Source organism: Felis catus, chromosome A2 (genome assembly GCF_018350175.1).
Source record: "Felis catus isolate Fca126 chromosome A2, F.catus_Fca126_mat1.0, whole genome shotgun sequence".
In the NCBI taxonomy this organism is placed as follows: Eukaryota; Metazoa; Chordata; class Mammalia; order Carnivora; family Felidae; genus Felis; species Felis catus.
The window spans coordinates 88,813,070-88,838,661 of record NC_058369.1 but is presented as its reverse complement, the minus strand read 5'-3'; positions in this window follow the sequence as shown (position 1 = coordinate 88,838,661).

Below are 25,592 nucleotides of genomic sequence, written 5' to 3'. Positions count from 1 at the left end.
GTCCTTATTGTCTTTCCTTGTATAGATATTCTGAACTTGTTTCATTAATGTCTATCTTCTACTTAGCCTTTGTTTTCGCCTCATGTTATAAAATGTCTTTAAAAAATCTGAGAAAGGGGCGCCTGGGTGGCGCAGTCGGTTAAGCGTCCGACTTCAGCCAGGTCACGATCTCGCGGTCCGTGAGTTCGAGCCCCGCGTCAGGCTCTGGGCTGATGGCTCAGAGCCTGGAGCCTGTTTCCGATTCTGTGTCTTCCTCTCTCTCTGCCCCTCCCCCGTTCATGCTCTGTCTCTCTCTGTCCCAAAAATAAATAAACGTTGAAAAAAAAAATTTAAAAAAAAATCTGAGAAAGCCTTAAAGAGAAGTGTGGGAAGTAAGTAAAACATATGAGAAGAGTACTTACAATAGCAGAGAAAATACAAATAATACTGTTTGATAACACAGAGCCACTAAAGACTTCATGTGTATACTGTGCACGTCAGTCAGCACTTTGCGTACTATAATAAGTAATGACAAAAATAAGCAGAAAGGCATAAAACATTTGATAGTAATATGTATAGCGGGACAAAATACACACCATTTTATGTTGGAAAAGCTTTGGATAAGCCTGGAAAAGGGGATAAATGGATTTGTGTTCCTTCCAGATATTTTCTTGTGGTTGATTTCTAGTTTCATAGTTTCATAGTGTTGTGGTCAGAAAAGATCATGGTATGACTTCAATATTTTGAATCTGTTGAGACTTATTTTATAGCCTAATATGTGATCTGTTCTGGAGACTATTCCGTTTGCGCTTGAAAGAATGTGTATTCTGCTGTTTTAGAATGGAATGTCCTGAATATATCTGTTAAAACCATCTGATTCAGTGTGTCGTTCAAAGTCACTGTTTCCTTGTTGATTTTCTGTTTGGATGACCTGTCTATTGATGTAAGTGGGGTGTTAAAGTCCCCTACTATTATTTCATTATTATCAATTACTTCCTTTATGTTTGTAAGTAGTTGCTTCATGTATTTGAGTGCTTTCATGTTGGGTGCATAAATGTTTACAATTGTTAGACCTTCCTGTTGGATTGTTCCCTTTATGACTATATAGTGCCCTTCTTTGTTCCTTGTTACAGTTTTTGTTTTAAAGTCTGACATAAGAATTGTTACCCATGCTTGATTTTCACTTCCATTTGTATGATAAATGGTTTTCCATCCTTTCACTTTCAATCTGCATGTATTTTAGGTCTGAAATGAGTCTCTGCTAGGCAGTATATCAATGGATCTTACTTTTTTTTTTAATCCATTCTGTTACCCTATGTCTTTTGGTTGGATTGTTTACTCCACTTATATTCAAAGTAATTAGTGATAAGTATGTATTTCTTGCAATTTTGTTATTTGTTTCGTGGTCGTTTTTGTAGTCCTCTGCTCCTTTCACTCTTGCTCTCATCTCTCACGGTTTGCTGTCTTTTGTTAGTGAGATACAATAAAGATTTTTTCTCTTTATTCTTTGCATATCTATTACCAGTTTTTGATTTCTGGTTACCATGAGGTTTATATATAGCATCGTGTGCATATAGCAATCTATATTAAGTTGATGGTTGATTAAGTTTTAACCCATTCTTTACTCCCCTCCCCCACCACGTTTAAGATACATGATGTCATATTTTATATCTTTTTATTGTGTGAATTCCTTGACGGATTTTTATATATATCTTTAATTTTATTGCTTTTGTACTTCCTAGTTTTCTTATCCATACTTATGATCTTTCTTTTCCACTCAAAAATTACCTTTAATATTTCTTATAAGGCTGGTTTAGTGGTAATTAATTCCTTCAACTTTTGTTTGTCTGGGAAAGTCTTTATCTCTCCATCTATTCTGAATGATAGCCTTGCTTCTTAGAGTATTCTTGGAACCAGGTTTGTTTTTTGGTTTTTTTTTTCTTCCTGTCAGCACTTTGAATAGATCATGCCACTCCTCTGCAGTCTGCAAAGTTTCTGTTGATAAATAAGCTGCTAGTCTTATGGGGTTTCCTGTGTATGTAACTTTTATTTTCTCTTGCTGCTTTAAAATTTTCTATATCACTACTTTTGGCCATTTTAATTACTGTGTGTTTTGGTGTGGACCTCCTTGGTTGGTCTTGTTGGGGGCACTCTGTGCCTCTTGGATCTGGATTTCTGTCTCCTTCCCCAGATTTGGGAAATTTTCAGCTATTATTTCTTTAAATTATTTCTTCAAATAATTTCTTCAAACTTTCTGCACCTTTTCTCTCTCTCCTTTTTTTGGGATCTCTATAGTGTGAATGTTATTATGCTTGATGGTATTGCTGAATTCCCTAAGTCTATTTTCATTTATTATATTATTTTGTCTCTCTCCTTTTCAGCTTTATTACTTTCCATTACACTGCTCTCCAGGTCACTAATCTTTCCTTTTGCTTCCTCTAGTCTATTTATTCCCTCTATTGCATTTTTAGTTTCAGTTTTTGAGTTCTTCATCTCTAACTGGTTCTTTTTTTAATGTTTTTTATCTCTTTGTTGAGGATCTTTGAAGTCCTCCTCTTTTTTTCTCATGCCCAATAATTATATTTATGACCATTACTTTAAATTCTCTATCAGGCATAGTACTTAGCTGCATTTTGTTTAGCTCTCTTGCTGTGTGATTTTGTCCTGTTGTTTCATTTGGCACATATTCCTTTGTCTCCTCATTTTGTTTGACTCTGTGTCTGTTTCTGTATGTTAGGAAGGTCAGCTATATCTCCTACTCTTGAGAGCAGTGGCTTATAGAGAAAGGTCTTATAGTGCCCTGCAGTGCAATGTCCCCTGTTCACCAGAACCTGGTGCTTCAGGGGTGTCTCCTGTGTGTGTTGGGTGCACCCTACACTTGTGCCTGAGCCACTTTTGCCTTCAGTCCATCTTTGCAATGGCTCTCTTTGCTTGTTGTGGGCAGGGTTTGGTCCCTATGTGGGCAGGGTTTGGTCCCTATGTTGTTAGCAGGCCAATCTGGGATGACCTTGGGTTTGAGTTGAATCAGGCCAGGTACTTGCTAGAGCTGTGGTAGCACTGAACTGCAGGGTGCTCTCCCTGGATTGTCCCCTGAGAGGTTTTTCTTGGTGGGTGGGCCCTGCAATCAGATCAGATGTCTGCCCCCAGCCTTCTGAAGTTGGACTGGTGTGTATGGTTATCTTTCCCTGTCCCCAGAAAAGGAGTCACTTTGGAGCGGTGCTGGCCCCTATTGAGGTTTCTTATGCACTGCCAGGCTTGTGGCACTGCTTTGGATGAACTCCTGCCAAGGACATGTTGGAGTGTGGGGGTTTGAAGGAGAATGTGGGAGTAAGGCAAGTGGTACCCGCAAAGCCTCTGCTTGCTCACTGGGGGAGGGGACCTGCAGCTACCAGGGAAAACTCCTTCTGAGAGTGTGTTGGAGGGGGTGAATCCAAAGAAAGGAGCAGGGGCAGGGTGTGCTGTTAGTAACATAGGCGAAGCATGTTCACACTGTGTTGTTTCCCACTGATGCCCTTGTATTTAGGCAGCAGGGGAAGGAGAGAAATGGTGCCTGCCAGCTCTTTTGTTCTTAGAGAAGTCTCCCAAAGATTGCTGCCCCTCTAGCACACACTCTGAGATTAGTAAATAAACTCCTTCTTGTACACCTGAAGCATTTTTCAAACTGCCACTTCTATGCTATATCTCAGTGGCAGGATTGTTTTGCTGTCTCTTTAAGGGCAAGGACCCATTTCTTATTACCCTCTGGCTCTCTTAGAGCGGAGCCCACTGATTTTTTAAGTTCTGGGTGTTAAGCCCCACTGATTGTAAGGACTCATGGTTAGGCCTGTCTGGTTTTCAAAGCCAAATGTTATGGGGATTTACCTTCTCCCATGCCTAGGGTGACTGGTATGGGGTCTGCTCCTCTCCCCTCTTTGTGCCCAAGGCATCCCTCCCTCCTGTGGATACTATCATGGGTCAGATTGGCTTCCGACTACATCTCCACCCCCCTACCCTCTTGGATGTGGCCTCTTTTCTACATTTAGCTGTGAAGAGTCTGTTCTGCCCGTCTTAGTGTTGTTTTCTACATTATATACACTCATGTAAGTGTTACTTAGGTGTATCTGTGGGACAAGGTGAACCTAGAAATCTCCTATTCCACCCTTTTCTCTGGAAGTCTATCTTTTGACTTTTTGATACTAGCTATTCTAACAGGTGTCAAGTGATGTCTCATTGTGGTTTTGATTTGCATTTCCCTGTTGATCAGTGATGTTGAGCATCTTTTCATGTGTCTGTTAACCATATGTATGTCTTCTTTGGAAAAAAAAAGTCTACTCAAATCCTTTGCCCATTTTTGGGTTTTGGTGCAAAGTTATAGAAGTTCTTAATATATTTTAGATATTAACCCCTTATCAGATATCATTTTCAGATATCTTCTCCCAACTGGTAGGTTGCTTTTTCATTTTATTCATGTTTTCCTTCACTTTGCCAAAGCTTTTTATTTTGATGTTGGTCCAATGGTTTATTTTTGCCTTTGTTTCCCTTGCCTGAGGAGATATATCTAGAAAAATGTTAAGTCCCATGTCAAAGAGATTACTACCTACATTTTCTTCTAGGATTTTTATGGTTTCAGGTTTCACATTGAAGTCTTTAAACCATTTTGAGTTTATTTCTGTATTTGCAGTAATAAAGTGGTCCAGTTTTATTGTTTTGCATATAGCTATCCAGTTTTCCTAGCACCATTTATTGAAAAGATTGTCTTGTCTCCATTGTATATTCTTGCCTCCTTTGGCATGTAGTTTCTTTTTTTATTTTTTAATATAATTTATTCTCAAGGTGGATAGCATAGAGTGTGTAATGTAGTTTCTTTTTAATTGTTTATTAACATTTTCATTTTTTTCCAAAATATATTTAGTACATTTGATAGGCTGAATCATAACTGAATCCTTATTGTAAGGTGTGAAAACAATATAGTATACAGCCTTTACTGCCTAATTTTTAAACAACCCATATCATTCTTTTGTTTATCAGAAACTAATGTTTTAAAACATATCACATTCCTGACATGGTGTTTTGTTATTTGTATACAGTCACTTTGTTACTTATACATAGTCATTTTAGAAAATTTGTGGAAGATTTTAGGTCACTGTGCAAAACATCATAATGTATCCCATTGAAAGAATAGGAAATGGGCTTCCAGTAATCATTTCACACAGAACTTCTGATGTGCAGAAATAAATTGGTGACATTAATATAGAGTGTCTAAATAACATATTTTAGGCTATGACTGTGAGTGAGGCAAAGAATATTGAATTTGCCATTGCTCAGTCTACAGATATATCTTTGTTTAAATTTGATCTATATGAATAGAATGCATGAATATGAATGACTTCTGGTAGGCTTCTGATGAAATGACATCAATATATTGCAATTAAAAGTACTTGTTTCTATTAGATTTGGATTGAGAAGCTATTTGTATTAATATGAGAAAAATATTTGTATCTAGTTTCTTTAGGCTTTTCATAAGTGACAAATTTGGGAAATATAATTTCCTGAAGTGATTATTTACCTGTTTCAAGCTTAGAGATAAACTAAGGACATTATCTATCTATAATAGATAAAAAGCAATCTATAGTAGCTTTCTATAAAAGAGATCTATCCTTGTCTTCCTGTCAGTTCCTTCTGATTGCGTAACAGTGAAAAAAGAAACATAACAAAACCAACAAACAAAATGTGTACAAGCATTTGCCTTTTAATGAAGATTACATTGACCTAGGCTGCCATTCACAGTTATTCATATAAAAAGATAAAGACAACTATGAGATTGACTGATGTAATAACACCCTGATCAAGAAAAACACACACACACACACACAAAACCTTAATATAAGCCTAGAGCATCAGATGTAATACAGATTTTGTGAACACACTTGCTCTTCCCCTGAGCATTGATTTGACCTAAATATGAACAACTTTACTTACTTCATTCTAGAGTTCTGAAAAAAACATATGTCAGGGCTTGGCTTGTAAAATCAGCGGACACCTCTCTATGCTTGGGCCAAAAATCCCTGAAACAGATCCAGAGAAAGCAACAGTTCTGATGGGAGATTACAATATGTTTGACATTTTATATTTCTCTGTGTATAAAAAGCATTCAGCCTACCAAAAAAAAAAAAAAAGCATACCTGTGTTTGTAAAAGTTCAAACACCTAACAGAAGAACAGATGTCATGTGTTTTTGTTGTACTATAAACAAAGGAAAATACCCCAACATAGTAAAGACATAATTTAATATTACCACTAAAAAGTAAACAGACATTTACTATTGCCTAAGATTTCAGGCTTAATCATTAAAGTCACAAATGCTACAACATATATTTAAATTGGCATATGTATAAAATGTGGAGAAAAATTAAGCCACCGATAAGTTGAAAATATTGGAAGCATTCATTCTATCCTCAGACTCTATTATCACTGAACTTCACAGAGTGTATTTTGGCAGCATTATTGGATTGATGTCCCAAGGGCTGAATTAAAACAAGACTTGCACCATATGTAGACCTACAAAATCTCGCTCGTTGGATACTGCCATAAACAATATGCTCCAGGCCATCTCAATCTCTTGCTTCTTTCTCTGAGACTCCCAACGGTAGAACAAGTATTTTTTCACAAAATAGATTTTCTTCCTAAGTGGCAAGACACAGGGAAGAAATAAATGGAGCTGTGACAGAAACAGATACCAAATCCCAGATATCAGAAGCTATAAAAATGCTAGTGTGCCCACAGCACTAAGGCAATATTTAATTGGGGAAAACTTTATAGGCACCGGGGAAAGGCTCTGTAAGCCACACAACTGTGTCTTATGAAATTTCTCTGCATAATATGATTCTAGGTGACTTCCTACTTCCTACTTCATTGGTTCTATTTTTGGACAGGGAAAAGAGATAAACTATAAAATTCTAAAATGACCACCTCATAAACTTTAAAAAATGAACTTAGAAGTCTGTTCACAGAAAATATAAATTTAATTAAGATACAATTAGCTATCAGTCTGGCTCATCATATAATGAAAAGCATCTGGATTAGTTTAGTTCTTAGTGCAATTGATGATTGAATTGTCAGAATTAATTAGCTAGTATGCTATAGAGATTCAATGTGCTGTAAGGAATGAGGAGAGGAATTTATCTGGGTCTTATTTACAATGTCTAATATATTCTTGAGCAGGAAACCGAAAGAAGAAATTAAAAACAATCCTTCAACACTGTATATATTATTCCCCTGCAACCTGTGTTTGACCACTGACTGATATGTTCTAAGTGAGAGGAAGGACACAATAAACTGTTATATCATTACTCACAGGACAGGTTATATCACACAGGCTAATTTCTTCACTTGAGGTCAGCTGGTATTTGTATTGTATTTTCAAGATTCTGAATAAGCCGTCTTTAACATCGCTAGGAAGCATCCCCCCATTTCTGTTACTTAATTTTCTCCTTATCACATGTGTCAAATAGAGAAACAGGTGACTATTCTAGATCAGATTATGTAATTTCTAGATTCTAAGAGTCGATCAACTAGAATTCCTAATATCACATCCCCTCCCCATTTTTCCATTTAAAAACTGCTTAATTGAAATTTTGTTTATTGAAGCAGGTAGACCTATTATTGCAAGATTTAATATTTAAAAATAACTTTTAAAAACCTTAGATTAATTTAACCTGGTTTGCAATGCTTTTTCATTTTCAAAATAGAAAAAAAAATCTAGATTAGAATTTTGAAGATACATTGGCAAAATGTTTTCTTTCTTTTAATGGGAAAGATGTACCAATGATGTATTGTCAGTTGCAGTTCACTTTTGAGGAGTTTCAGATAGCTTGTATATACTCACATGTGGAAAGCTATAGCAACAGGGCAGTAAAATGTTACTGGAGATCACTTGAGATTTAGCAACAGCCTTTTATAATATTAGGTAACCTCCTGGAAATGTGATTCTATTCTACCTTCACTGAGTCTAAGATATACTGCAAAGATTCAAGTCCCTGGAGATCCGTGTGCTGCCATAAACAAAAACCACAATTGTTTTTTGAAACTTGTTCCCTTATTATTGAAGGAAGAGGAAAGATTTTTTACCCCCTGTATATATACCCCCATATATATATATATATATATATATATATATATATATATATACACACATGTTTATATGGAATATATTCTCTGTGTGTGTGTATATATAAATATAAATATATATATATATATATTCCATGTGTGTATGTGTATGTGTGTACGTACATATATATATATGTATATTCCAGGTAATGGAATACATATACATACACATGTTGTATATATATCACATGGAATATATATATATATATATATATATATATATATATATATTACACACATATATAGTCCAGGTAATGTAATACATGCAAACACACACACACACACACACACACACACACACACACATATTCCACGTAATGAGTAACATTCTTTGGATAATATTGGTAAATTTAGTGTTAAGGTACTATATGCAATATGAATCTTTCTACTTAACATGAAAAATCTAAAGGAGTTGCTTGAATTAAATGTGTTCTATCATACTTCATAACTCAAGTATTGATTCATAGTTTTAGAGAAAAGTATATATAATATTTACAGAATACACATTGATTAAAAGCATTTGGCTTTTGAAGCAGGGGGAAAATCCAACAAAAACAAACAAAATAACTACCTCAGTTCAATTTCTACTATCCTGTTTTACTGGGGGAAGTTATTTCACTTCCCAGCAATTCAATTAACTCATTTATATTGCAGAGATGATGTATTATAAGGTTGTTTAAACTTTCAACAACAGTTATTTACTGAACACCTACCATGGGCCCTGGCACTCAGCTAGCCTCAACACCATTTGACTGAAAAACAAAGTAGAGATGTTGTCCTTAGGGACTTACAGAACATTATTCCAGAGAGTAAGAGAGATAGTGCTAAATAAATTGATGCACTTATTTTCCATAACTGCTTTTGAAATAGAGACAAGTAGATTTCCTGAAAGAAAAAAATGGCAGAAGAATGGAATGGGGATCAAGGATGCCCCTTTAGACACCACCTCTGCTCCCCCCTAGTACAGTCTGGACACAGCCGCTGTGGCAGTATGGTTTAAGTGTAAGTCAGAGCATCAGAGTCAGAGCCAATGGTCAGCTGAGGTCTGCTGGCACGTTGCCTGCCTGATAGCACCAATGCTTGACCTTGCACTGTAGGTTCCAGCTGTTTGAACCTCCCTGCTGTTTCTGCCTCATGGGCCTTGAATTTAACACTCCCTCAGCCTGTTGTACTTTAGCTTTTTCACATGGCTCATTCTTCCACATTCTTTAGATCTTTACTCAGATACTATTTTTCCAGAGAGGCCTTTCTTAAACATTTTAAAATTTGCAACCACCCCAAGCCCAAACCCACCTGTCCTCCTTATCCTCCTTTCCTATCTGATTTTTCTCTCCGGCTCTGATAATCTAAGATAACATGAATTTGCTTTTTACTTTACCATCTGTCTTCCCACCTATTTGTAAACTCCATGAAGGCTGAGGTTTTTGTTTGTTTTGCTCACTGCGGTAGTCCCATTGCCCAAGACAAGGTCTGTGGCATAGTAAGCAATCCATAATATTTCTTGACCTTGGTATAATCGAGGAAGACCTGCCTGAGGAAGTGATGTTTAGCTAAGAAATAAATAAAGGACTGGGAGTAACAAAGACTAGGGGCAGGTGTTCAAAGAGGAGGGCATTGGGAAGGGACAACTTTTGAAGCCTACAGAATCTGGGTCTAGGGAGGAACCGAAAGACAGATTTGATTAGGGGAAAGTGGCCTTAAATGCAGCAAGAGAGACAGAAAACAGCCAGCTCGCACATGTATCTTCCATTTCGTACAGAATTTCTTTCCTTTCCTTCCTTCCTCCCTCCCTCCCTTCCTCCCTTCCTCCCTTCCTTCCTCCCTTCCTTCCTCCTTTCCTTCCTTCCTCCTTCCCTTCCTCCCTCCATTTCTTTCTCTTTCTTTCTTTCTTTCTTTCTTTCTTTCTTTCTTTCTTTCTTCTCTCTCTGTCTCTCTCTTTCTTTTTATTTACTTTTTTAAGAAAGCAAGCAACTAACTTAAAGTTTGGAAAAAAGAAAAATAATGAAAAATAATATTTTAGCCAACTGAAGCAAAGAAAGAGCAAGTGGGGCAGGAGGAGGTGGGAAGTGAGAGGAAAGGAGATGGAAATAAACACTTGTGAGCTCAAGCTTTGAAGGCTATAGTACCTAAGATAATGGAGATCATGAAGGAAAAGGAGGGGATGGCAGGAAATGAAAAGAATGAAAGAAATGTAGAAAGAATGAAATCAACATTCTGTACCTACATTTACTTAATCCCTTCTGTTTCCATTCTATCACTATGATTCTGTGTTTTTTCACTTTTTTTTTCTTTTTTTAACTGCTTTTCACATGTTGCAATTGCTAACTTTTTCCAGTGATGAAACACTTGGTGCAGTGTTTCTCTTACTTTCTTCCCTCATGATACCATCATAAACACAGGTCCCCTGCCCCATCACTGCCAACACCCCTCTCTGACAGTTCTAACAACTTCTAGCTCTCCTCAACTTTTAACTCCAATGTCTCTCTTTGACCCTGATGCTAGCCACCAACTACGTGGTTCCTTTTTCGAATACACTAGCCTAGAACATTCCCCAGTCCCTCGCCCCCTTGACTAACTTTGATTCTAAAACTAAGTGGCAGCTACTTAATTACTAACTCCATGTTTTATATTTTTATTAACAACATATCTCTTGGTATCATGATAATTTGTTATACTAACCAAAATCCACCAACAGAATGGGACACTGACTGGAACAACAGGCATGGGCAGAGACTGTCCTGGGTTACACTTACTTTTAGGGAACATATCCTGGTTAATCTGTTCACTGTTGTTATCTCTGTCCTTTGAGAATATCATCTCAGAGTGGAAATAGGGCATTTCTAAACAGGGCACTTGAAAGAACAGCAGTAAAGTCAGCAGTACAGTGGCTAACACTTACTGGAACAAGGATTATTTGTCACATGCTGCGCTAAACCCTTGTCTTTAGTCTCACACATGCACATAATTCTATTTGTTGATTTCAAGGCCATGGTAGAGAAAGCCAACTGAAATACATTTTATTTAATGACAAATAAAATAAGCCAATTGCTATATATAATCTATAAGCAAAAGTTTCTCAATTACAGGCTGAATTACACACACACACACACACACACACACACACAATATTATATATATATATATATATATATATATATATATATATATATATATATACCATTTGAAAAAGAAGTTGCTTTTTTTCCCTAAAAAGCTCTGCCAATGTTTTATACAACTACAGGAAAAGCTTCCTTATAATAAACCAAACTGTCTCATAACATAATTCAGTGTAGCCTTTTTGAGACATACAATCAATTCTCGTTATCCATGGTAGTTATATTCTGTAAAGTCACTGCAAATACTGAATTAATGAATACTGAACCTAGGGGAAATACAGGGTTAGGTGCCTATGAACCTCTGGTCACAAAATTGTCATCAACTGATCAATACGTAATCTTGTTTTAGGTGCATTTCTGTTAAAGACACATTATATAGTATATTTTATTGATTCATTAACATTGAACTCACAGCAAACAGCACTCTAACTTCCTGAACAGAGCTTAACCAACACACGTATTTTCTCCATAAGGCACACCACAGCCTTTATGAACTTAGAAACACTAGGCAACACTTTGGCATTATACTTGGTGGCCATTTAAACAACAAAACCTGCAGTCAAATGGATAAAAATGTGAAAAATGTGGCACTGAATAGACCACAAAAGCAACACTTACGGTAAGAGAACTGAAACAAGAAGATAAAGTGATACCTTGTTCAACCTCAGCTGGGAACATGAACATTTGAGGTTCAAATTTTTACCACTTTGTACATATCTGCAAATGACCATGAAAGTTCCATAATATCGACTGGCAGTTACAAATACCTTATACAGAGTAGACAGATTTGCAAATACAGAATCTGCCAATAATACAGAAACAACAAGTGATGAGGCTCGATTGTAATTTGAATTATGGCACTCCCATGCTTAAAAAATCTTGTCATGGCTTTAGAGTACATTTGGAATAATACTGCTTCCTTAAACATGGGCTGCATGATCCTGCCTGCATCATGTCCCTTTGTCTGCCTTTTTAATTTATTCTCGCTCACCACACCCAAGCACACCGATTTTTAATATATTGATGACTCCCTCTCAAACCTAACCTTCCACGTCTAGTTTCTTCCTTGATTCTGAGCCACAAATTGATGTATCTGACTCCATATTGGAAAGCTTGGTTCAGATGCCTAAGGAGAAACTTCAACCTAACACAACCATAGCAGAACTCATAACACTTCCTCCCGGTTCTGCTCCTCCCTCATCAGAGTGAATGTCTCCACTATCCATGAGGGGCTCTGGGCACCTCAGCCATCTTTCTGGCTATACCAGAATGCCAGCCTTATCTACCTCTGAGACATGGCATTTGTTTTGTCCCCAGGATGGAACTCTCTTCTTTCCAGTGTTTTCAAGGTTGTCTCCTTCTTTACAGTCTGAGTGAATGCCACATATTCACTGAGCCCTCCCATGACTACCCTTCCCTCCAGGTCATTCCATCACATCAACCTGGTTCATTTTCTTCATAGCACTTCTCACATATGTACATTCATATACATATATATATATATGTATACACACACATACATATATATGTATACATACATACACACACACACACACACACATATATATATATATATATATATATATATATATATATATATATTTAAACTGCCTCATTGCAATGGAATATATTATCCTGGTGGCCAGTGGCTTTTTTCTCCTTTACCATCTCATTTCTGCCACTTAGAACAGGCAGTCCACACTAGACCCTCTGATGTGTGTTGCTGCCTGGTCTAAGGCATTTCCCACATAAACACTTTTCTGCCCCTGGACCATTGCTATCACTTGTTGCTAGTGTGGGTGGGCCAACTATGACCCATTCTTCAGAGCTCATCTGAAAATTTTACTTTCTCAGTGGAACCTTCTTAAACAGTCCATTCCAAAATAGTCTTCTGAGTGCTTGGGTGGCTCAGTCGGTTAAGCATCAGACACTTGATATCTGCTTGCATTGTGATCGTGGGGTTTTGAGATTGAGCCCTGCAGTAGTCTCCATGCTGAGCATGGAGGCTGCAAGAGATTCTCTCTCCCTCTGTCTCTCTCTCTCTCTCTCTCAATCTCTCTCTGTCTCTCTCTCTTTCTCTCTCTGCTCCTAACCCCCACAAAATAAACAAATAAACTTAAAAACAAAGTAGTCTTCTTGTGGAAGGGAAAAGAAGATAGAGAGAGAGAGAGAGAGAAAGAGAGAAAGGCAAACCATAAGACATTCTTAAATATAGAGAACAAACTCAGACTTGCTGGAAGGGAGATGGGCAGGGGATGGGCTAGATGGGTGATGGGCATTAAGGAGGGCACTTGTAATTGGCATGGGTGGTATATGTAAGTGATGAATCACTAAATGCTACTCCTGAAACCAATATTACACTATATGTTAACTAACTAGGACTTAAATAAAAACTGAAGAGAAAGAAAGAAAGAAAGAAAGAAAGAAAGAAAGAAAGAAAGAAAGAAAGAAAGAAAGAAAGAAAGAAAGAAGTCTTTTTGCTTGCCTCTAGGTGTTGTGTTGCTTGGCATCTTTGTATTTAAATTATAATTTTACTTGTTTAACATGTATCTTATTCACTAGCTTAGGGGTGAGCAATTATGGCACATGGACAAAATTCAGCCTGCTGTCTGTTCTTATCAATAATAAACCTCCATGGGAACGTAGCTTCACCTGTTTGTTTAAGTGTTAAGTATGGCTGCCCTTGTGAAACAATGGCAGAGTTGAGTCATTTCAGTAGAAACCATATAATATTTCAAGCCTATGATATTTAGTATCTGGCCCTTTATAGAAAATTTGCAGACCCCTGCCTTACCTTACAGGCTTCTTGAGGTCAGTAATTCTCTTTTAGACATCACTGCATTCCAAATACCTAACATAGTAGGTATGCATGCATGCATTAACTATTATCTCTTGAATGAATGTTGAATTAGTATTAGAATGTTGATTTAGTATTGGATATAATGTGATTAAACCTTTTTTTTCATATTAAAAAATAAAGTATTTTTTGTGAGTGTAGTTGTTTTTTTCTGTACTCTAAATTGCTTGATTTAAATTATTTGAACTTGGGGCGCCTGGGTGGCTCAGGCAGTTGAGTGTCCGACTTCAGTTCAGGTCATGATCTCGCGTTCTGTGAGTTTGAGCCCCACATCGGTCTCTGTGCTGACAGCTCAGAACCTGGAGCCTGCTTTGGATTCTATTGTCTCCCTCTCTGTCTGCCCCACCCCCACTCATGCTCTGTCTCTCTCTCTCTCTCTCTGTCAAAAATAAATAAACATTAAAAAAACTTTTTATATTATTTGAACTAGATTTATTTCCCATTATTTCTATTTGTTATGTAACATTAAAACAACACAGAGAATTCTACCTATTAAACCTCTATTGTTGAAGTAACAAAAAAAAAAGTTTTGTGTTTTTTGGGCCCCTCGATTAAATTCACAGAAAATCCTAGAACGTGGTGAGTTTAGTTCTCTTGCGTCCTGCTGATACACAGGTATCACTCCTCACTCTTTTTTGGCCCAGGACTGCTGTTGAGAGTATTTCCAATACTATTCCAAATCACCTTTCCTCTCATTATTACAGATATAGTATTGTGTGTCCTTTGAGATTAGATCTGTGTCTTCTGTTGTCCTACCTTGAATGTGACCCATTCGAGCTCGGCTCAGTTCATTTCTCATTGCTTTTCTAATTTGCCAAGTTCATTTTGAATACTGAATCTATCTTCCACAAGTAGCCCTGTCTTTATTCTCTTCAGGAGATTGAACTCATCTACAAATTTGATGAGCCTATTCTCGATTCCATTTTCCAGGTCATTGAAAAAACACTTAAGCATCCCTGGAACCAAAGGTGACCCCTTCAAAACACCACTTGTTATGTCTCCCCAACCTGACACTTATTCATCAATAATCTTTCTCTGGGTGTGGATGGCCGTTCAGTCTATTGTTGGCACAAAGTAACAGAGTAGCAAAAAGTGTTCAGGAAAAGTATTTTGCTATAGGCTTCCCTAAAATAATGCAGACAAGTGGATGGTGCTGTTTAGAAGTGGAATCTCTTGTGTACATGGAGAATTATGTTTTTGTTGTTGTTGTTTTTATAGTTAACTCTGCAGTGTGGCCTTTCGTAAACACTGTGATTAGACATACAATTGTTTTGTTACGGAAGTCTTTTTTTTTTTTTTTTTCTCAAGTCTCCTTTCTATCTGTATTCTCTGTCTTCTGTGTTTGAGTAAGTCCTGTTCATTATATTGTTTCTTGGTATTTTCCCTTGCTCTGTCACGATTAGAGCCTCAGTTCAAGCTATCACTACCCCTAACCAAATTACTGGGGGAAAAAATTCTTAACTGATATTAATCTTAACTCTAAACTCTTGTTATGCTCTTAGAGGGAAATATCTTGTCAAATATTATGTTGTTTTGTGATTTCTTATGATTCTAAGGAATTGTAAGTGGTTTTAATTGTCCCCCTAAATCAAATAAACCTCTTTCTCCTTGTTAGCTCTGGCTTTCTACCGTTTAAAGCTCAATTCATGCTTTGTATCCTGATAAGCAAGCAACATGATCACCAACATTATTTTATAATAACGTTTGCTGATAACATAATATGCTTTTATTAGCAGCATTTTTATTTTACAAATCTGTTCTTCTTTACCAATGTAATATTCATACTTACTACCTTTTGAAAGTATTTATATGAAGAGCAACCTTATTAGCACTTGTAACTAGCTATATAATTTTTTTTATTTTTTTGGAGAGAGATAGAGAGAAAGTGTGTGAGCTGGGAAGGAACAAAGGGAGAGAGAGAGAGAATCTCAAGCAGGCTCCATGCCCAGTGTGGAGCTGATGATGCAGGGCTCGATCTCACAACGATGAGATCATGACCTGAGCTGAAATCACGAGTCAAACACTTACCTGACTGAGCCACTCAGGTGTCCCTACATTCTTTATAATATCATAATCATGTTTTGATCTTAATACCGGTGAACTGTGCATTTAACTGTGATATCTTCTTAACCTCTTTGGATCCTTTGGCACAACTCAATCCAAAAATAGAACCTTGACTACAACATACAATTATATGTGGGCTTTGCTAACTAAAAATTAAAAAAAATATATTATTATTAGCATAGTTAATAATCAACACCACTAAAAGTAAAGAATGGGAGACTTAAAAGTATTACCTAATATAGTTAGGAATTCAGAAAAACTAACTAAAGAACAATTTTTAAATACACTACCAATAACTTAAGTACAATTTACTTGTCTTTTAAGAATAGCATTAATAATGTTTCAACTTATATTTACGCCACTGCCTATAGCAGACTTGCATATAGTGGGTACTCAATAAAAATCTATTAAATTTATTTGTCAGTATAGGTATATAATGATTTACATTTCTAACTCACTTTGTTATATTACATTCATGTGCAGGGAAATGAGGAGAGCCAACAAGAGATACTTACAGCATAGCACCCATTAAATACTGAACTTTGGCAGCACAGTGGTCCTTTTGAGTTTAGTTAATAATTTTAGGTTCGGGGCAAATGGGTGGCTCAGTTGGTGAAGCGTTGGGCTCTACCTGTCTGTCCCTCTCTGGGTCTCTCTCCCTCTCTCTCTGCCCCTCCACTCACTCTCACGGGGCGTGGGAGCACGCTCTCTCTAAACAAACAAACAAACAAACAAACTTAATAATTGCAGGGCGCCTGGGTGTCCCAGTAAGTTAAGTGACCAACTCTTGACTCTTGATTTCAGCTCAGGTCATGATCTCATGGTCCTAGATGAAGCCATGCATCAGACTCTGTGCTGACAGTTCAGAGCCTGTCAGGGACTCTCTCCCCTTCTCTCTCTGCCCCTCCCGCTCCTCTCTCTCTCTCTCTCTCTCTCTCTCTCTCTCTCTCTCTCTCTCAAAATAAAAATAATAAACCTTAAAAAATAATAGCAATTGTTAGCAACAAGATTCATTAATGAGGGAAAGTAGGGTACATAAAAGTTTTTCACAGTGATTTCTAAATAGAAAGAACCACTTTGTTGGAAAAAGTTACTTTCATTTTCTAAGCAACAACAGAATACAAGATAAAATTTACATGGACATTGATGCTAAAATATTTAGCATATACTCAGCATTCAACCAATGTCTACAAGTGCTGAAAATTATAGGGGTGTTTGGGTGGCTCAGTGGGTTGAGCATCCGATTTCGGCCCAGGTCATGATCTCACATTCTGTGAGTTCGAGCCCCGCGTTGGGCTCTGTGCTGACAGCTCAGAGCCTGGAGCCTGTTTCGGATTCTGTGTCTCCCTCTCTCTCTGCCCCTCTTCCTCTCTCTCTCTCTCTCTCTCTCTCTCTCTCTCTCTCTCTCTCTCTCTCAAAAATAAAGAAATGAACTTTAAAAGTGCTGAAAATTATAAGAAATGGAATTATCAGGGAATACATTCTGCAAAAGAAAGTGAAAAAGACAAAAAAGAAAAAAAACCCTCATATTTATAGGTAACCTAAGGTATTAACAAACAATTGCTTTGTTATTGAACGTGTTACTGGTAAAATAAAGACATGAGGAAACAGATGAGTTTCCTAAAAATCTTTTTAGAAAGTTTACTAATTTATGATTGGATTAAAATACATATCATAATAGAGATTGTGTTCTTGATTACTGCTCTACAAAAATCTGGATTTACTAAATAGGTTGTACTGCCTGTACTTTTCCATCACATAAATAAAACGACACATGTAACATGCCACTGTGAAATCTTAAAGTATTGTAGAATGATTATTTGAACAATGAAAACCAGCTTTCACTCTTCTGATACTTCCTGCCTAAAGGATTTTTAGCATTTGCTTTAGGTTTTTTTCAGATTCCTTTAGTGTTCTTTAAAAAGCAATGTCTAAATATGTATAATCAAAATGTGCTGTAGTAACCCTCCACTCACTTGTGTGACAAGTTTTAAATCTTGGTGAGAGAAAAACAGTTTATTTTCCACCAGCTTGTGGAAATATTTCTGAAGTATGGAAGTACAGTTAGCCATCTTTTTCTAATATGAATAAGGTAGAAAGTAAAGCCTTAGCAGTCATTCTTGGAAGTCAGTGCTAGCAAGTAAGCTAGGATACATTTAAATGTGTATAATTACTAAATTAGCCCAGATTAGGAGGCAATGCAACATGTTTCTAATGACTGGGAGTTTGACCATCTATTCCTGTCACCTACCAACTCTGACTTTTGGTAAATTATTTAGTATCTTGTAGCCTCACTTTCCTCACTTATAAAATCACTTCTAAAGAATAAATGAGTTAATACCTTCAAAGTAATGTATTAATTTCCTGGGGCTGCTGTAACAAGTTATGATAATCTTGGTAGCTGACAAAACAGAAATTTTCTCACAATTTTGAGAAATCGTGTATTTGGAGGCCAGAAGTCTGAAATTAAGGTGTCAGTAGGATTGGTTCCTTCTGGAGGCTCTGAAGGAGAATCTGTTCCACACCTTTCTTCTAGGTTCCGGTGGTTTCCAGCAATCATTGATCCTCTCTGGCATGTAAACACATCACCGATCTTTACCTCTGTCTTTACATGTCTTTACATTCTCCTCTGGGTCTCTGTCTCGAGTTTTTCTTCGTATAAGAATACCAGTTATTAGATTTAGGGCTGATCCTAAATGCAGATGATCTCATTTCAAGATCCTTAGCTTAATTACACCTGCGAAGGCAGGTGTAATCCAAGTAAATTCACATTCTGAGGTTCCTGGTGAGCATAAAGTTTAGGGAGACCTTGTTCAACCCATCACAAGTACTAAGAACAGGTCTGGCACAGAATAAGTCCTCTGTCAGTTTATAAGAGTGAAAAATTGGATTAAGTTAAATAAAAGCCAGTAAGAAAATGAACATATCAATTATGTAAGTCACATGCTAACCTTTATAACTCATTAAATGATGAACTCAATCTATTTGTACTAATGTAAATAAATCTGGAAAGTATAATGTTGAGTTTTAATAAGTCATCTTCAAAGCTCAAGGCATATTATTAGGGTAAATTAATATCATTACATTTAAGGCTATAGATACCAAATTCTTGATAAAGCATTAATTTTGATGAGAGGAAAGGAGTATAGGACTCGGGAAAAGAGAGAATATCAGGGTCTTCAACAACTTTTGTCATAATTACTCTTAAACATATATTTTTTAATTTAATTTAAAATAGCATCAAAATAATAAAATACTTGGGAATACAATTAAGCAAGAAGGCAGAAGAGAATACAATTAAGCAAGACAGAAAAACACAACACATTGCTGAAGGAAACTAGACACCAATACATGGAAAGGTATCTCATGTTTATGGATTGGAAAATTTAATATTGTTAATATGTAAATACAACTCAAAGAAATCCATAGATCTAATGTAATCTCTGTCAAAATCCTGATGATGTCTTTTGAAGAGCTGGAAAAATCAATTCTAATCTTCATATGGACTCTCAAGGGGCTCCAGATAACAAAACAATCTTGCAAAAGAACAAAGTTGGTGGTCTCACAGCTTCTGCTTTCAAAATTACTTCAAAGCTGCAGTAATCAAAACAGTATATACTGGCATAATTACAGGCACATAGACCAATAGAGAGTCCAGAAATAAACCCTCATATATATCATCAAAGATTTTAAAGAAGAGTGCCAAAATCTCTATATAATGGGGAAAGTGCAGTGTTTTAGCAAACGGTATTGGGAAAACTTATTATCTACCTGTAAAGGAATGAAGTTGGACCTTTACCCAATGACATATCCAAAAATTAATCCAAAATGGATCAAAAACCTAGAGTAAGAGCTAAATATATAAAACCCCTAGAAGGAAACATGGGAGAAAAGCTTTATGACATTGAATTTGGCGTTGATTTCTTAGCTATGACACCAAAAGCACAGGCAAGAAGATAAAAAAAAAAGAGAAATTAAATTAAATCAAATTGTAAAACTTTTATGCATCGAAGTTCACAATTATTATAAGGAAAAGTCCTACAGAATAGAAGGGGGAAGTATTCACAAGTCATATAATATAACCATTCAGTTATATACAAAATGTACAGTATATACAAAAAATACTTGAGGGAAGCATCTTAATAAATATCTTGGTAAATATTGTATTCTCCAAAAATACAATTGTATTATACAATTGTATTGTAAATACAATTGTATAGTACAAATTTTTTTTAATTTGGCCTTTTGGTGGAATTGATCAATACAGTCAAATGAGTATCATATAGATGACTTTTGACATAATTCTAAATTTAAAAAAAAAATTAATCTGATCCTTATTTGGGTTATGATAGGCAGACACATATATGTATCTATATGTACATGTTTATATATGTGTCTATATATTAATACATATCTAATTATTAAAAAGATCTCATTATATAAGTTCTGGAGAGTATTACTTTAAAAAAAATAGGTCTAAATGGAGTTTGGAAGTTTATTGACTTGACTGGCCTAGTTTCATTAATTAGATGCTACTAATTTGCTTTATTACTTGCTTACTATATAATCAGCATCTCTTTTTCAGCCATTTCATGGACATAACATCTTGTAATTCATCATTCATCTGCTCATTCATCCTTAAAGTTAATGCTTTACAAAATCCACCTGAAAAATGTCTTTGACACCCAAGTATATGTGTGTCTCCAAAATATCATTATTCAATTCATTTGGTAAGAAAGAGATTTTTGGTTTCCTATCCAAAGCATCCACTTGTCTTTTCCAGGAATAAACTCCTTATTTATATTCCAGGAAATTAAAATGACTCCATCAACTTTGGTTACATTTGTGAAGCTAGTATATAAGCAAAGGTTGCTGGATAAAACCTTTTGGATTTTCCCTTTAAGGAAACTGAGCAACACTTATGGGCTTCTTTACCCTGCCAATCTTCCTTCTGATCATCACAAAAACAATGACCAAAATTTCAACAGCAATTTTGGACCTTAAAGTGACATCTATTATTAGCCAAAAATGCCACAGCAGAAGGAAAGATGGTAGATATCTTACTGTTTGAAAAATTATTCCAAACAACACTTGGAAGGCTACTTCTACATTGCTCTTAGTTGAACAAAGAAGAAGTATTGAATAAATATTGCTCTTGTTTAATCCACTAGTGTGTTTTTTTCCCCCAGTTACTTGTAGGGTTGATTTTCACTCAACCTCTTCATCTCTAATTAGTTATGAAGTCTTGCTGCTTCTAGCTTTGGAATTTCTTTTGAATCCAAATTTTTGTTCATTTGTTTTTAGTATTATTATCATTAGTTAAATCCATCTAGCCATCCTAAAGAATGAAGTTCAGTAAGTTTTCTGTGTTTCTGATAAATGCTTTGAGAAATATTAAGATATACAAACATTTCAAAATATTTATGACATCTGTACTAGGATACGAACATGAGGTCAGGTATCAGGGATACAGAGAACGACGTTGATTATCCAACCACAAGCTTATATTCATTCCATTGTATAAAGTTCCAGTTCAATGATCTCATCACAAGTAAACTTCACAAACACAGATTAAAATCCCATTTTTTTTTAATAATTGAGGTTTGGGGAAGTTAAATTACTATTAAGTGATGGAATAGGGATTTAAATCAAAGACTTGTTAAATCTCACTTTCCACTGAACCACAAGTGCATGGCATGAACATAGGGGTAGAAATGGGAGTGGAATGTGAGGAGGACTAGAGTATATATGTCTGTGGGGATAGTCTCAAGCAGAGTGAAAAGTGATAATCAAATGAGAAATGTAGGTCAGTGCCTGAGTTATTGCAGCAGACTCAAAGGCTGTCTTGCCTTTTTCTAATCCCTTCCAATTAATCTTTCTAAAATATATTTATCATGCCAGACACTTACCAGAAAACTTCCAACAATGTTTCTTTGTTCTACATAATCTTGCCCCTCCCAGACTTTCTCCATGATTCCCCCATTCAAACCCTTTATTTGATATAGTCTGTTTTTGTCATCATTTCTGAACCACATGATGTCCTTCTGTACCTCTGAATTCATGCAACCCACACTGATTTCTCATTTTTCTGAACTCTTATTAAATTTATTGTCTGTATCATTCTTCCTGATCATAAAATCTCATTTAATTTATTGTGTGTGTATATTTTCATCTCAGGTAGTTTGTAAAATGTCTTGGGGTCAGACACTATGCCTTGCTTTGCTTCTTTATGATGTCTACATCAATAATAGCTAATAAGAAGTGGCTGTTATTAGTTGAGCTGAATTAAAAATTGCCTGACATATCTCAAAGAATGGTGAAAATAATAATTTTATTTTATAGTTTTAGCATTTGGATTAATTGAGTCACAAACATTCTCCAATTAATTTATATATTTTCTCGTATTGGCCTAAGTAAAATTCTAAACTTGGTACAACTATTTTTTAGATTTCTTTCCTTTCATTTAAATTCCCCTGTGTCCCCTACCTCCAGCCTTTGCCCAATTTTTCCATCACCCTGGTCTATCTTTTTCCACACATAAACCTTCCTTGGCTTCACCTCCTCATGTGAGTTTATGGAATTAAGACTTTCAACCAACTTGGAGCCTTTTTGATGTTCTGTGTTCCATTTTTGATGCCCCAAACTGTTCATATTTCCCAGGAAAACTCTTCTGTGATACAACTGGTCCTTTGAAAGGTGTACTGTACTAGCCTTCCAGTGACCACTAGTTATTGTCTTAAACTAATCCGGAGAATAAAGAACAATTTAAGAAAATATTCTAGGGGTGGAACTGTTCTCCTCCTCCTAGATCATTAACATTTTACCACAGTAAAAATTTGTTAAGAATGCTCTTGACCTTGGACAGAGGGCATTTTAAAGAAAGTATTTAAGATCTAATAGAGTAAGAAGATGACTAGGGTTGGAAATATTTTTGTCATAGAATTATATCATGCCTGGTCTCATAAAAAAAAATTCTCCTAAGTATTTGTGAAATTCTTGATTATTCACACCTAACTGACAAACCTAGGTATACTTTTTTTCAGAACTACTGATAGAGATATTTCCTCTGCTGTAATCCTGTGAACCCTGTCTTACTGATATTTTATCCTGTACTATTAAAATCATATCATCAAGTTAATAGAATACTTAATGTTTGGGATATACACTTTTTTTTTTTTTGCCAATGCATGATATATTTTAGACATCATGTCTAAACAACAACAACCAAAAAAATAGAGTCAAAAACAACCAAAAAAATAACAATTTCCCCTGTTCTAGAACCAGCAGGAATACAACTTTCGGCCCCATCTTCACCTTACATACAATTGCAACCACCTAAACCACACTAGATAAAAACACTTCTATGTAGGGGCGCCTGGGTGGTGCAGTCGGTTAAGCGTCCGACTTCAGCCAGGTCACGATCTCTCGGTCCGTGAGTTCGAGCCCCGCGTCGGGCTCTGGGCTGATGGCTCAGAGCCTGGAGCCTGTTTCCGATTCTGTGTCTCCCTCTCTCTCTGCCCCTCCCCCGTTCATGCTGTCTCTCTCTGTCCCAAAAATAAATAAACGTTGAAAAAAAAAAAACACTTCTATGTAGAAGACACAATTGATCTCATGCTTTAATGAGGCTCTGTGTGTTTCATTTCTTTTGTTAGCAAGGCCAAGTATTGAAACCATGGGTTAGAAAGACGGAAGGATATGGAATATTGTTGAAGATAATTCATATAAAGGGTATTTACATTTAAGAGTTGAAGCAATTTTATTCAGAAATACTGACTTGCTACCAGGGATCAGCACAAGCATTTTTTTTTTTTTTTATTTGCCTTAAACTCGAAAGTAAGCAGTTTGGAACGCAAATTATTCACCATTTGGGCTTTAAATCTTGGCCCAAGTGACACACATGTTTTTGTTTTTTTAAATAAAATCTTGAACCAGATAATTTAAAAATACCATGAATTTTGGTTTCAGTTACATAATATCTTAAATATTTGAATAAACATATAAAACAGAAATATTTGTACATTATTTTTTTAAAATTTTTTTTTTTCAACGTTTATTTATTTTTGGGACAGAGAGAGACAGAGCATGAACGGGGGAGGGGCAGAGAGAGAGGGAGACACAGAACCGGAAACAGGCTCCAGGCTCTGAGCCATCAGCCCAGAGCCCGACGCGGGGCTCGAACTCACTGATGGCGAGGTCGTGACCTGGCTGAAGTCGGACGCTTAACCCACTGCGCCACCCAGGCGCCCCTGTACATTATTTTTAACAAAATATTTTGATAATGAATTGGAAATGGCAGATCACGTTTGGAATTTATTGAAACAATCTTATGAATCAAACATCACATCCACATATGATCGCCACAGTGCCCATAGTCACTATCAGGACAACTAATGAGGATACTGTGTGTAGATGGGATGGTGACAAACTCAATGCAAAGGAGTGAAAATCAGTGACAAGGGGTTTGTTGTTGGGAAAATTCTGATTTTTACCTTCCTAAGGCGGGTGGGGAACAGCAAGCATTAGATCATTAGTTCATAAATTAGACAACATTTGGTATAAAAGACTCTCTTGAGAATACACTTATATGATTGGTTGTGAATAAACCTAGAAATAAATCATAGTAAAGTCTGTATGCTTCTCCAGTTCTTACCCAAACTTTGGTATATAAGTTAGACTGGAAACTCCCCAGGACATTGTTTCTTGGGATGTTTCCAATATGTCCCATTTTCAGCCAAGATACCAAAAAAAAAAAAAAAAATCACAATGAAGGTATTCATGGCATTTTATATAAAACCATGATGTAGTTTTGTTTGTTTTTCCAATGAAAATTTTTGAACTCTTAAAATGCTAAAGTTTGGCTGATGTTCATCAAACAGATTTCAAATAGTCACAGATAAACTTTAACCTAATTTACTTAAATCCAACTAAAGAAAATTAAGATTAATTGCTCTCCTGTTCAGTATTTCTATAGGTACATCTGTATTCTTTCAGTAGCATATTTTTTGTAACTTGAATATCAATGTTTGCTTATAATGTCTTTAGGACATCCAAATGTTTGCACATAGAAACACACACTGTAAAATAACCAGACATTGTTTAAAAGGCCCTTTCCTTAATGGTGACTATGTACAAACAGTAGTTAACCATTTAGGTCTCTTCAAGTTGCATTGGCCCCTTGGGTTACATTTAAGTCACAGTCTGCTTTGTCTCCAGTATTTTTATCTCTACTCCTTGTTTTTATCTCTGCTTCTTTTTCTTAGTACTCAATACCCACTTTTATGATACCTTATATTTCTCCTTCATCATCTTTTAATACTTAATTTTTTTTGCATTTTAAAGCATATTTATTCTTATTCTCATATCTTGGGTAGAAATATAAGGAATACATTTTTGCTAATATTTAGCAGATTATTATAAACATCCAAAGTCAGA